Here is a 13595-nt window from a genome sequence, read left to right on the forward strand (position 1 = left end):
TAGCAAAAGCATAGTGAGTGCCTATGAAGAAGCTTAATCTCTTTTCTTTTTTCTTTTTTTAGTTACTTTTCTTATTATTATGATTTTGAATTTATAAATTTTTTTTCAGTCAAGTATAAAAACTGTTTTTCTTATTTTTCTCAGAAGATCATGGGAAACATATTTGTGTCTACGAATTTACCACCAATATTGAATAGAAAACCTGCTTTTAATTCTAATAAAAGTATGTCTGTGTCAAAGAAATTGATATTTCTTCAGCAACTAAAAGTAGACTAGCATTGTCCTGAAACAAAATCAGTATTTTTCTAGCAAATTTTTGAAAAACATCTGTATAATAAGAAATGTTATGTGTTTATCCAAGAGTACGCAAAGTTAACATCCTTAACTGTAATGGATAACCTGCCAGAACGTGTTTAGATGATCCCTCGCTCGTTAAGGTCTTGAAGCATTTCTATCATTCAAATAACTCTAAATATATTTACCTCATCATATAGGTATTGTGTTGCAGTTGTTGGTGTTACAAATCTCACTTGTCTGACTATGGTCAGCAGAAGACCACAACATTCATCATGGCAAGGAGTCTAATGTGTCTGTTGCCTTAGGCACCATACAGGTGCGACTTTAGTTAACGTTCTGCCCTCCTCCCTCCCACTTTGAGAGAGAGCACCCAGGAGGAAGAATTTCAGGACCTTCCACGCCTTTTCTCCTACCAGCAGCCTCTCGAGATAACTTTCGAACCGCCGCATATTTACAAACATTTACAATCCCCGGATTTAGAGCCGGATGTTTCGGTACTGCAGTCAGAGTCCATCCCAATTGGGAGGCATATACCCGGTGGATGGCATAAACCACTATCCCGGTTGCATGGCATCTAGGTATTGTGTAAGTTTTCATTATGGTCTTCCCAAGTTTAGCATAAAATTCAAAAGTTTAGCGTAAAATTCAATCACAGCTCTATCATATAGTCACGTTGACATCTTCCTCACCCGCTAGTATAAAGAAAACGTACTGCTTCCAGCCACTCTTGGCAAATAGCAAATACTGAAGGTCGTAGTTGTCCAACTGCAGACTCAACGCATCGGTATGTCATCTTCCCAAAAACCCGATGCAAAGTTGTCACGTCTAATTTGAAGAAAGTGATACAAAAGCAGATAGAAAACTTCTGAATTGATCTATTTATGTCGATAATCAACTGTCAATTTCCATAAGCGCTTGCTGCTTGCTGAATAGCATCTGAAACTATTCTCAAACACTGAAGAATTGATTTTAAGTAGTGAGTTTAAACAACAGGTACCACAAAGTTGCCGACAAGTACTTTAAATTAAATACTCGGAAGTAAACCCTGCATCTCCATGAACTAAGTAAGGTTTCGTCCTCGAAGCTCATGAAAGAATATTATCGTTAACACTACTCCCTGAGGTCAAAGGAAGATTTCTATTTGGATCTACCTATCTGCAGGAAGTCGCGTACTTGCCATTCTTGCTTTTAATCAAGAATTTAATCTTAATTAAAAATGCTTGTTTTTTAGCAAGTATCGAGACACTATTCATTGAACTATTAACATTATTCCTTGAGGTGAAAGGAAGATTTCTATTTGGATCTACCTATCTGCAGGAAGTCGCGTATTTGCCATTCTTGATTTTAATCAAGAATTTAATTTTAATTAAAAATGCTTGCTTTTAGCAAGTATCGAGACACTGTTCACTAAACTTTGGAGCAGATTTTTAACAAACTTTATAAAAAATGTCTTAATATTCAGAACTAATTTAAGAGATTACTCTAAAAATATGCTTTTTATTTATTACATTCAAAGAGAGACGGCAATATTTCTTCCTTATAATTACTATTTATCATGAGAGCAGTAAATTAATCGCGGCTTAAAATTCCAAGTTTATTTTGGGGATTTATCACGACTTATTCTTTAATTATGAAGTTATATTCCTGAGATTTTTTATTTGACTTCCTTACAAGCATCGAACAAGTGTGTAAATTTCATATTTTTTCGCATTTTTTCAACCTCTGTTACCACTTTGGGATTCTTTTTGCATCAAAATATTTCTATTCATTTTCTCTTAGAATTTCCGCAAAAATGCACTGTATTCTATTGCAAAATTTAGACAAAAAAAATTGAAGGTTTCAAGTTTTGTTGGACTTCTGAAATAGGTCAAAATATCGTTACTCTATGTGTCCATTACTAAATTACATTATGAAGCCTCCATTGTTTGTGAATGCCGACAAATAATTTTGATGCCAAACCATTCTTTGTTTTCTACCTCCCTCCCAGAGACTTACCAAGCAACTATTGGCAATTCATTTATAAATTTAACATTTACTGGGAATGTCATCTAAAATCTACATCTTAAATTATATATCTTATTTCTCACATCACCGAGGAATTTTATATAGAGACATTTTGAAAGAATAAATATAATGTTGCGTGCGTACGGGTTCGTTATGAAATGAATGCACAAGTCCGATAAAAAAATGAACAAAAATCTATTATTATCACAACAAAAATGCTTAAATTTTCTCAAATTATCATGCAGTATTACAATATCTCACAGTAGGTTTCTTTTAACTACTCAAATGTCCAATAGAACGTAATTCAAAACAGCTAAAGAACGCTAATCCGCGAATTCGCTACAATCAACAACAGTAGTTTTCTAAACAACAACAAACTAAGCAACTTTTACAAACTGAGATGTTTTCCTCCTTTTATAAGATTTTAAAATCACGCGCTAGAATTTTCCAGTACTTTCTCGAAATCAAAAAGAGATATTTATTTATTTAATGCACGCGCTCTTGTATTTTCAATTTTCCGGCTTAGCTTTCTTTTAATATTCGTCACGCGCTGCACTGCGCGAGAGATAAAACCATTTAATTTATAATTGAACTAACATTAGCTTTTTAAATACCAAATTCGTAACACTGCCCCCTTCCCAAGGACTGCACGTCCCAGGCAGTACAATCCCTGGACAGGAAGCTAAACTTACAACTGTGGCATAAATGCATTAATAAGCATTACATTACAATAATAAACAACATGAACAATAAATGCAATACATAAAACAAATCAAATGCTATCAAATACAAATCAAATACACATTTAAAAACAAAATGGACCATGGTCTTATACTATTTACAATTATTTACATTATGTACTATGGCCATAGTAATGAGCTAACCTGTCGTAATGAACGACTTTAGGTTTAGAGTTCGAAGACTTACGAATCCGAACCACGACGTCATTCAGCCTGTTTAGGACTGTGTACGGCCCATCCCAAGGTGACTGTAATTTCGGACAAAGTCCTTTCCGTCGAGTCGGATTTCACAACCACACCTTATCTCCTTCGTGGAATTGATGTTCAGTAGCTCTTGTGTCGTATCGGGTCTTCATCTTCTCCGTCGCCAAGTTGACTCGCTCTCGTGCAAAATTGTGCATCACTTCAAACCGGGCCTGGAGATCTTGAATATATTCCTCAGACGATGAAGGAGCATCCGGAGGGCGGCCAAACAATAGATCACAAGGCAGACGAAGGTCACGACCGAAGAGCATCTGTGATGGAGAATAGCCGGTAGTCTCGTGGACAGCACTGCGGTAAGCCAGTAAAAAGAGTGGTAATTTCTTGTCCCAGTCCTGTTGGTTTCTGGAAACCACTAATGAGAGGTTATTAAGGATGGTTCGATTGAACCTCTCTACCATGCCGTCCGACTGGGGATGCAATGGCGTCGTTTGAGTTTTGTCAATGCCAAGTAGTTTGCATAGTTCTTTGATTACTGCCGAGGCAAAATTCCTTCCCTGATCGGAATGTAACTGAAGAGGCACTCCGAACCTGGAAATCCAGTGCTGTATCATTACGTCAGCTACTGTGACTTCCTCTTGATCAGGAATAGGATAAGCTTCAGGCCACTTGGTGAAGTAATCAATGACAACGAGTATGTATTTGTTGCCATCAGCAGTTCGTGGCAGAGGTCCCAGGATGTCAAAGGCGATACGTTCAAAAGGCGCACCTACGTTGTAACGTTGCAGTCTGCCTCGGCTGCGTTTCCTCGGTCCTTTCCGACCTGCACAGGCATCGCAAGATCGGCACCACTTTTGCACGTCATTCTTTGCATTATTCCAGTAAAAGCGCTCACGAACTCTCTGTAAGGTCTTCATAATTCCAAAGTGACCTCCTGTAGGGCTGTTATGTAGTTCTTTGAGGACATCAGGAATCCGGGATCTTGGAAGTATCAGTTGCCATCGGAACGTCTTCCCATCATCCGACTCGAATTTCCGGTATAAGACGCCGTTTCGAATGTGAAGTGAATCCCAGAGGGCTCAGTATTGTTTTGTTGTAGGACTACAGATAGAAATGTCCTGCCATGTAGGTTTTCTGTTTGATGACTCTATTAAATCAAGTATGGGTTTAATGTCGCGGTCTTCCAGCTGGTCTTTCCTGACTTCATCATCACTCCACGGATCTTGATCAGCCGATGTTGATGTTGTAATTTGTCTTGAGACCGGAGTCAGCAGCTCGTATTTCACTTCCACCCTGGAACAATATCGGCAGCTTTCTTGGCAAGGTCTTCTAGACAGGGCGTCGGCGTTTCCGTGTGATGATCCCTTACGATGACGGATAGTGATGTCATATTCTTGGAGTCTCTGTATCCACCTGGCTATTTGACCCTCAGGATTTTTAAATTTAAAAGCCAGGCCAATGAGGCATGGTCCGTGCGGAGGAGGAATTTTCTGCCGTGTAGATAATGATGGAAATGTTCTACAGCTTTGACTATGGCGAGCAACTCTTTCCTTGTGACACAGTAATTCCTCTCCGGTTTAGACAGGCACTTGCTCCAGTAAGCTACTACACGTTCTTGGCCGTCTATGTCTTGGGACAGAACAGCACCGACACTTTCATTGCTCGCGTCGGTGTCGAGAATAAATGGTCTGTCGAGCTGAGGATCCGTCAGGATTGGAGCAGATGTTAAAGCATCGTTTAGGTTGTTAAATGCATCCTCGCATTCCTTTGTCCACAAGAATCTTTGTTTGCTCTCTGTCAGCTTGTGAAGTGGTCTTGCGATGGAAGAAACGTTCTTGACGAATCTCCTATAGTAGGTGCAAAGCCCTAGGAAGCTTCTCAGCTGATGGACATTTTCGGCACGCGTCCAGGATTTAACCGCTGATACCTTTTCAGGATCCGTGCGCACACCTTCTGCAGAGATGACATGTCCCAGGTAAGTCACTTCCTTTCGAAACAATTTGCATTTAGCGGGAGTCAGCTTCAGATTGGCCTCTTTCAGTTTCTGAAGCACCTTTCTAAGATTTTCTAGATGCTCTTCAAAACTCTTTCCGACGATGATGATATCGTCCAGGTATATCAGACAGGCTTCGTAAGAAAGGCCTTTCAAAACAGTCTCCATAAGACGTTCGAATGTTGCCGGCGCATTACACAGTCCAAACGGCATCACTTTGAACTGCCAAAGTCCTTGTCCCGTAGTAAATGCCGTCTTTTCTCGGTCATCAGGATGGATTTCTACCTGCCAATACCCACTCTTTAAATCAAGTGTTGAGAACCACTTGCTTCCAGAAAGAGTGTCTAGAATGTCATCAATTCTAGGAAGAGGGTAACTGTCTTTCTTCGTAATCTCATTTAACCGGCGATAGTCAACGCAAAATCTTGTTGAGCCGTCTTTCTTTCTGACGAGAACGATGGGAGATGCCCATGGACTCGCTGAAGGCTCGATGACATCGCCATCTTCCATATCTTTTAACAGTGTTCGCACCTCTTCCTGTTTAGCAAACGGTAGACGTCTTGGATGTTGCTTGATCGGGGGATGATCGCCAGTATCTATTCTATGTTGTGTCAAACTAGTTCGACCCACGTCAGAAGACGAGCGGGAGAAAACAACTTGAAGATCTTTAATGACGCGATCGGCAGCATTTTTCTCTTTATCGTTTAATTGTGCATTCTGCAATATCTCCGATGTAATGTTCTCTGAGGACACGGATTCTGGGATGTTACTCTTTTTTTCACCGCTGGTTACTGGAGTACATGTTGCAACCACTTCACCTTTCTTAATAACTCTCGACTTTTCAGTTACATTGGCGACTCTCACCGGGATAACCGTTCTGGATAGGTCGACGAGTGTTGAGGCTACTAATACTCCTTTTGGGATATTACAGTTATTGGGATATTCTATGATGCCGTAGCGGAAATTTCTATTTTCGGCTATGGATCCAGGAAGTAAAATTTCTGTTCTTGCCGGTATTGTAATATAGTCTTGTGCTATGATTTTATGGACAGATTTAACTTCTTCATAATTAACGAGAAATAACGCTATGTCCTCAGATGTAGAATGCAATTCGTTATTTTTAAAATCCAAGGAAAAATTGTATTTCCTTAGAAAGTCCAATCCGAGTATGCAAGAATCAGTGATCTCTGCTACATATGCCGTGTGATGGTAAGCGGCACTTCCAAACGTGATGTTAACATTTACTTTTCCGTCGATGTCGATCTTCTCACCGGACACAGTCTGGAGGGTAACGCAGGGCGGCGTCCAGATAAGTTTGTTTCCTAGTTGTTGAGCCAAATCTTTTCGGATGATGGTGACGTTGGCTCCTGTATCTATAGTCATATTGCACGGAACTCCATTAATATGTCCTATTATGAAAAGTCCATTACTGCCGCCTCTCACTGCAGAAATCTGAAGCGCTTTAAACGGGGGCTTTTCATTATCTGGCAACCTCCGCCCCGCGAGATGGCCACTAATTAGTTTCCCTGCTGCTTGTTAGAAGCGGTCTTAACATCAGTACCCTGGGGTGTTTTGCAGTTTCGTCGTATGTGTCCTTCAGCACCGCAGTTCCAGCACTTAACGGTCGGTTTCTTCTCACCAATATTCCGTCTCAAGGCGTTCAGTTGTCTAGTTAAATCGTCAAGTCGAGCGGTGACTTGATCCCCTGGCTCCTGGACTTGAGCAGCTCTGACTGGGTGGCGGTCTCGACGAGTGGCTTGCTGGGCTGCCTCAAATTTCATGGCGTACACTAGAGCACTTTTTAAATCTTTTACATCCGCCATTCGTAGAGCTTTCTGTATTTCAGTATCTCGGATGCCGTCGATAAAGTATTGCAAGGACAGGATTTCCCTTGTTTCTGTCGGGCATTCCGAAAAGGCGAGATGGGACAGCCTTTCAACATCCGCGGCGAGCTCCTGAAGTGTTTCGGTAGGCTTCTGTTGACGAGATTTTAATTGGAGCCTTCTGTAGTCTTTTAAACACTTCTCCCCAAAGCGCAACTCCAAGGCGCCGGACAGAGCTTCGAAATCTAACCTTTTGTTTTCGGGAAGAGTCTGAAGGATATCCGATGCGTCGGCTCTTAGAGAAGCGGCGAGATGACAGGCCTTAGCTTGGGAATCCCATCCATTCGCATCCGCCACGATAGAAAATTGTGTCTTATACACCTGCCAGGAGGTCTTCCCATCATATGTGGATAGCTTCAGAGGTGGACGAGCAGGCATTGGTAAGAATTTAAAATCATCACTCCTGCTTCCTGCCGACGCTACGAATTTCTTTAAAGTATCCATTTCTTTGGCAACTGCAGAAACTCTCTCATCAATTTGTTGTTCGATTTGGTGTTGGACGGCACAAACTCTTCCTTCAATTCGTTCCTCCACAGCAGAAACTCTCCCTTCTATATGTTCTTTTACAGAAGAAACTCTTTCTTCTATTTCTTCTTTCACCGAAGAAACTCTTTCTTCAATATGTCCAACTTTATTTTCAACTGCGTCAATTCTGCCTTCAATAGCTTCAAATTTATTTTCTATTATGCAAGTAATTTCTCTTTTCATTTCTTCTTGACCAGCTTGAACGGCTTTCATTTCGTCCTTAACGGATTCCTGGCCCAATTTCATTTCTGCTTTAACGGATCTAATCTCTGCTTTAACAGAGTCTTTCATCTCTTCTTTAAATGATGCTTGGCCAGCTTCCATCTTTTCTTGGAATGCAGCAAAAGCACTAATGAGCTGTCTCAATTGTTCTTCCATCGCTCTTGTTACTGGCATTCAAACCCCACTTCTGACACCAAAAATTGTTGCATGCGTACGGGTTCGTTATGAAATGAATGCACAAGTCCGATAAAAAAAATGAACAAAAAGTTATTATTATCACAACAAAAATGCTTAAATTTTCTCAAATTATCATGCAGTATTACAATATCTCACAGTAGGTTTCTTTTAACTACTCAAATGTCCAATAGAACGTAATTCAAAACAGCTAAAGAACGCTAATCCGCGAATTCGCTACAATCAACAACAGTAGTTTTCTAAACAACAACAAACTAAGCAACTTTTACAAACTGAGATGTTTTCCTCCTTTTATAAGATTTTAAAATCACGCGCTAGAATTTTCCAGTACTTTCTCGAAATCAAAAAGAGATATTTATTTATTTAATGCACGCGCTCTTGTATTTTCAATTTTCCGGCTTAGCTTTCTTTTAATATTCGTCACGCGCTGCACTGCGCGAGAGATAAAACCATTTAATTTATAATTGAACTAACATTAGCTTTTTAAATACCAAATTCGTAACAATAATAAATAAAATTAAAATCTATGTCTGTATAAAATCTTTTGTTTGTTTAATTTGCTTTATAACATCTTCAATCTTCAGTTAGTAATTCTACGCATTAAACACCAGCTGCTTTTTAAGAACATGCCATCTTAAAAGAGACAGCCTACCATCAATTTCTTTTTTCTTTATCGGTGAGGTTCTTCCACTCTTTTAAAGCAGACAAACTATTTAGCAAATAATTCAGTAACTACGAATTTCGCAAGAATGCGAGTATTTCACCGACTATTCAGCTCACTGTTAAAATAGCATCTTCTTGCTTTTGGCAATTCACTTCGTTTCCTTCACATTTTAGAGCGGCTGAGCGGTAAAGTCGCTGAACACTGGTAGTTCGGTCCGAGGTTCGAATCCCGCGAACAGGCTGGCTGCATGGGTGTTTTCGTGGTTTTCCCCATGTGTAACGTGTATACGAGCCAGTTTCCCTTAGAAAGTCCTCCACGAAGCCATCCCTTCCCTTAGGCAGATAGCCCTAGTGTGCTTTGCCATAATTAAATACACCACACCTTCACATTTTAGATACAACATTTTTAGCCCAAAGGGGGAATTTGCCCAGAAAGTTTCCTTTTGGCAATTTGCGTTGATTCACTATAAGCGGCGAATAATTTTTTAAATTGTTGCCACCAAATATTAGACCCCTGTATTATACTGAAAAAAATTAAACAATTGAGAATCTGCATTAATGTATGTACGCTTCTCGCACTCTGATAAAACAAAGGTACTCAGGGCCATCCAATTTCGAATAACATACGTCTCCACCCAAATGTGGGCATCTGGAAGCCCAAACTTGGAATTTGTTTTATAATCTATTCTCAAAAAGAATTTTTATTAACAAATTCAATAATTTCAAAGCAAGCAATGGCCACGTTGAACACACACAAAAAAAAAAAAAAAAAAAAAAAAAAAAAAAAATTTGATTTCCACCGAGCGAGACCGTGTATCCGAAATTCTAAAGATATGCTGATTTTGAAATTATTTTGCGATATTGCTCTTGAACTGAATTTTATGGTTTAAGTGCGAAGAACATGATATTTAATAAATAAAGCTAACACACAAAATGTTAAAAAAACGCCCCTTTGGACGTAATTAAAAATCTGAAACCTATCAGTTTTTTTTTTTTTTTTTTTTTTTTTTTTGTGTGTGTGTGTGTGTGTGTGTGTGTGTCCAAAGGGACTTTGTCCCTGAGGGAATATTGTTTTGTTTTCGTTTTGCGATTTTGCGTTGAAACACTATAAACGGCTGTATCACTTTTGAAACTGTTGACACCAAATATTATCGCTCTGCATTACATTTGAAGAAATTAAATAAATATAAGTATTTCTCGCATTGTGATAAAACAACGGTACCTAGAGCCACCAAAATTTGAATGACGTAATCATACTGCAAATATGGGCATCTGAAAGCTCAAATTTAAAATTTAGAATTTGTTTTATTATCGATTTCATATTCTAGAAAACTTTAACGAATTTTTGAGTAACAAACTCAAGGATTTCAAAGCGAGCAATGGCAACGTTGTACAGAAAAAACATTTTTATCTCCAGCACGTGAGACTGCGTATTGGAAATTCTAAAGATATGCTCAATTTAAAATTATTTTGCGATATTGCTATTGAACTGAATTTTCATGATATTTAATTAATAAAGGTAACACACAAAATTTTAAAAAACGCCCCTTTGGATGTAATTTAAAATCTGAAACCTTTCAGATTTTTTTTTTCTTACAGTTAATATTTTTTCAATCAAGAACTTAGTTATTTGAAAGTTGCTGCTTTGATATTATTTCTGTCCTTTTGTTATTTATAAGTTTTTTAAAAAATTTCTTTTCTTAGCAATTTAAACAGCAGATTCTATGCAAAACGCCATCACATTTGTCTTGTTAACATCCACAGAGTCCTTTCTCTTTAGTGCATATTCGTGGTTTTCCCCATGTGTAATGTGTATACGAGCCAGTTTCCCTTAGAAAGTCCTCCACGAAAGGCATCCCTCCTCTTAGGCAGATAGCCCTAGTGTGCTTTACCATAATTAAATACACCACACCTTTAGTGCATATTTTTATGATCTCAACTTATTTCCTTTGGTTTTTCCTACTAACGAAATTTGTGATTTTGTTCTTTACTATTTTCGAGAAATTTATTGTTTTCTTTTTCTTCTTCTTCTTTCTTTTTTCTTTTTCTTTTCTTTTCTTTTTTTTTTTTTTTTTTTTACCATGAATTATTGCGCTGGCAAGAATGATGTTTGCCGAAATTTGAAAGCTGAATGATGTTTGTTAAAATTTCAAATAATGAGTCTTAGTGAAGAAAGAAGAAATTTCGAAACTGCCAATTAATAATCGTCGTCAGCCTTGCTAATAGTTTAAAATTTTCCATCTGAAAAAGCTACCCTACAACCTACTTCTTCAATTGATAAATAATATTCTTTGAAGCTCTCTAAGTTCAATCCCATCTGCGGCCGAGTAGTAAAATCCCTGAATACTGGTAGTTCTGTTCGAGATTATAATCGCACGAACGGGCTGGCTGTATGAGCAGGGTATGTGTCCTTCAATATATCCCAAAAAGGCTCGATATATTGATATTATGGCATTATTGCTCTGGATAAGGAAAATAGTCAAGCCCGAATCAGTGTTATTGTTTTTATTTAGCGGTTTCTACAAATTAGGCTTACAAATAAAGAACGGAAGTTACTGCTCATTGAGAGGCCATAAGTTCTTTCATTTATTTTCTATGTTTTAAAAATACACAGTTCATCAGCATAACAAAGGGAACGATTTCGTGTGTTCTTCTGAATAACCCTTTTTTCAACAAATGATGTTTTTTAACATCTTTATTATATGCGGCTTAAGTGTCTGTTTGTCGCCGATAGTTTATTGGTTGCTTGCCTAACTGTACTAGCGAAGGGGGTGAAGTTGCTACGGCATTCAAATAGTCCATGTACACTGATACCATACATGCAGTTATTATTGTTTTAATTAAATTATCATGGTAATTAAGAACATTTAAATATTTTTAATTCATACAAGTGTTGCTTATTATGCATTTAACTATATTTACATATGAATTACCTAGAAACTTGCAAACATTGAGAAATTGAAGGAGACGAAACCAACTAACGAGTTGCGCGTAGTACATCTCATCAGGTAGATTTACCCAAACTCCTATGCTAAATATCCTTTCGCGTAAAGAGTTTAACATTTTGCCCCTATTTTATTACGACATTGTATTTTAAATTGAATTTTCAGCTGAACGCAAATTGAGCGTATCAGTGTGAACGTGAACATTTGTTTGCATTAGCAATCATCTGTTTATAATAAATTTATAATATCTAGAACAGCGGTCATTTCGTATGACCGCCGGGCTTTCTAGTTAGTATAATAAACGAAATGAATTTCTAACTCCATATGTTATACCTATTACAAAATGTATAATTCTACTATTTATATATATTATCGTCTGCATTTAAAATAAAATTTTATAATCATATTGATGAAATTGTTCAGAAGCATACAGATTGCAAACTTCGCTTTGTATTTTTTTAAATTTTATTTTATTCAAACAGTAATCTTTTACAGATGTACATTATAATTTTTCATATTTTCTTGTTTATAGTTATTGAGCGCGATCTATGAAAAAAAAATGTATAATATTTTGCGTTCAAAACGCGCCGTAAGATGACGCCGACGCTTGTTTTGTAGCGCCACCTCGCGGCCACTTCTGCTGAGTTTTTTCAAGTGTGTTTTTGAGGCGTCATCGAGAGATGTTAATTATATGGCTCTCTGAAAAAAAAACAAAATTAAGCGATAGTGATACAGTCCAGTGTGGTGTTCTTCTGTAAAGTATTTTTATTTTTAAATATGAATTTAACTGAACTATTGACTTGTCCAATATTATTTTAAGCTCAGAAACGAAATGCAGAAAAAAAAAAAAGGAAGGCTGAAATTGTTACCAGAGTCAAAAGCTTGAATTTTTCTAAACAAAATTTTCTCGCGTTAAATTTTTATTTATTCAACATTAAAGGTTAAAATGTTAATATATGGCATTATTTTTAATTCAAATAAATATGAAATAGCCTATCTCCAGAATGAAGAAGCATGTTCTACTTTTTAGCTCTTCAGATGTTTGTTTTTGTGGGATCATGGTAATAAAATTAAAATACAAAATCGGTCTGCGTGGAAATTCTTAAGTGTCATAATTTACGAACAGACTATATAAAATTGCCACATTTGTATGTGTTTTTTGTGATACTCGATGTTATTAACATTGCCTTAATATCCTTGTATGCATTCTTAAATGAAACAGCAAAGAGAAAATACTTCAGAATCTTTTCGATGCTACCAAGATAATTCAGTTATAGTCACTAGTGTCAAGTGAATGCTAATGAGCATTTTTCAGAAATGAGAAAAATACCTCTCTCTTTCTCAGAATTTATGAAAAAGATGTCATTAATTTCAGAGACTATCGCAGCATTTTCCTCTGTTAATATGAAAAAATATATTTCAGTTTTTTGTTTGGCAATTTTTAGCTCTTTATGTTATTCTTTAGCTTTAAAACAGAAATTTATTGATGCAAGTGCTCTATAAAGTATTGCCTTGAAATTGTCGTACCAGTGGCTGAAGAGAGCTGACGAGACAGGTCTGAGGCTGTGCTCCGCCTGTTCCTTTTGGCAGTAACTGCCAAATACCGGTTCTCATTCGGCGTTGTAACTCTGAGGCGACCTGTGCTGTAACGTCTACTCACATTACCATTATATTGGAATCGTTGCCAAAGCCTGGAGATGACACTCTGGGTAATTCCAAATTCGTCTGATACTTCCAGTTGGGTACGCCCACATTCCAGACGGTCGATAATTCTACCACGTAAAAAATCATCCAAATGCGTCCTTTGTGTCATAACTATTCGGTTATTGCACTGAAATGCTTATAAAGTGCCTGCGAACAATTTTACTTTCCCTGTATTCCTTATATATCACTCTCTTACACTCTCGTCATTGTGACGTACCATCGG

The sequence above is a fragment of the Stegodyphus dumicola genome, chromosome 12 (genome assembly GCF_044657685.1).
Source record: "Stegodyphus dumicola isolate Sdum_Otavi_A_Nest chromosome 12, ASM4465768v1".
NCBI classification, from domain to species: Eukaryota; Metazoa; Arthropoda; class Arachnida; order Araneae; family Eresidae; genus Stegodyphus; species Stegodyphus dumicola.